The sequence below is a fragment of the Cervus elaphus genome, chromosome 6 (assembly GCF_910594005.1).
Source record: "Cervus elaphus chromosome 6, mCerEla1.1, whole genome shotgun sequence".
In the NCBI taxonomy this organism is placed as follows: Eukaryota; Metazoa; Chordata; class Mammalia; order Artiodactyla; family Cervidae; genus Cervus; species Cervus elaphus.
In genome coordinates, this window is record NC_057820.1 from 27,849,147 (window position 1) to 27,850,375 (window position 1,229).

At 48.2% G+C, this 1,229-nt stretch overlaps 1 non-coding gene across 1 annotated transcript; it reads right to left on the reverse strand.

Annotated features, from left to right (window-relative positions):
• Window positions 1-667: 667 nt before the first annotated feature.
• On the reverse strand, window positions 668-740 carry TRNAG-UCC. Its single transcript has one exon. It is a non-coding gene; the product is annotated as a tRNA-Gly (tRNA).
• Window positions 741-1,229: the final 489 nt, after the last annotated feature.

Here is a 1,229-nt window from a genome sequence, read left to right on the forward strand (position 1 = left end):
GCCCAGGGCTTCCCTGATAGCTCAGTCGGTAAAGAATCCACCCACAATGCGGGAGACTTGGGTGTGATTCCTGGGTCAGGAAGATCCACTGGAGAAGGGAAAGGCTACCCACTCCAGTATTCTTGGACTTCCCTTGTGGCTCTGGTGGTAAAAAATCTGCCTGCAATTCAGGAGACCTGGATTTGATCCCTGGGTTGGGAAGATCCCCTGGAGAAGGGAAAGGCTATCCACTCCAGTGTTACAGCCTGGAGAATTCCATGGACTCCATAGTCCGTGGGGTCACAAAGAGTCAGACACGACCGAGCGACTTTCAGTTCCACTTTCATGTGCCCAGGTAGAGAGGCATGGACTGTGGGGGACCCATCTACTCACCACTTTCTCTCTCCTCCAGTATTCCATACTGTTCTGATGATCTTGCTGGTGGACACCTAAATCTCCATGGTTACCCCAGATGGAAAATAGATGCTGAAGTTATAGTTTGAGAATACCACCTTACAGCAGTCCTGGGACATGCCCAATTTACACAAACTAGAAAGATAAGGGAGTAATGATGAGCCCACGCTTGAAATCATTCCATCAGTTTATATCTAATTGCCCACTCCAGTTCTAAAATTTCTAATTTTTTTTTAAATTTTTTGGCCACACTACTCAGCTCATGGGATCTTAGTTCCCTGACCAGGGATTGAATCTGGGACCACAACAGTGGAAATAGAGAGTCCTAACCACTGGACCATCAGGGAATTCCCTAAAAAATCGGATTTATGAGCGGGAATCAAAGCTCTGTAATTCCATAGACCCTCAACTAGCAAAGCAACAAACTGTTCCTATTCTTTTCTTCTCTGGAATTGTATTACACTGACCCCAAGCCTTCTGAGACTTCCCCTGTGGCACCAGAGGTAAAGAACCCACCTGCCAGTACAAGAGACATTAGAGATGTGGGTTCAATCCCTGGGTCTAGAAGGTCCCCTGGAGGAGGGCATGGCAACCCACTCCAGTGTTCTTGCCTGGAGAATCCCACAGACAGAGGAATCTGGCAGGCTACAATCCATGGGGTGGCAAAGAGCAGGGTACGACTGAAGTGACCTAGCATGTATGCACCCGGGCACGTGGGAGGGTGTCCTGTGTAGGTCCATGTTGGTGCTGTGACACTCAGTTACATACAGAATGCTCAGTTCAGTTACATGTAGAATGCTCATCTGCAGACTTCTTCGTCAGTGCCAGGATAGAAT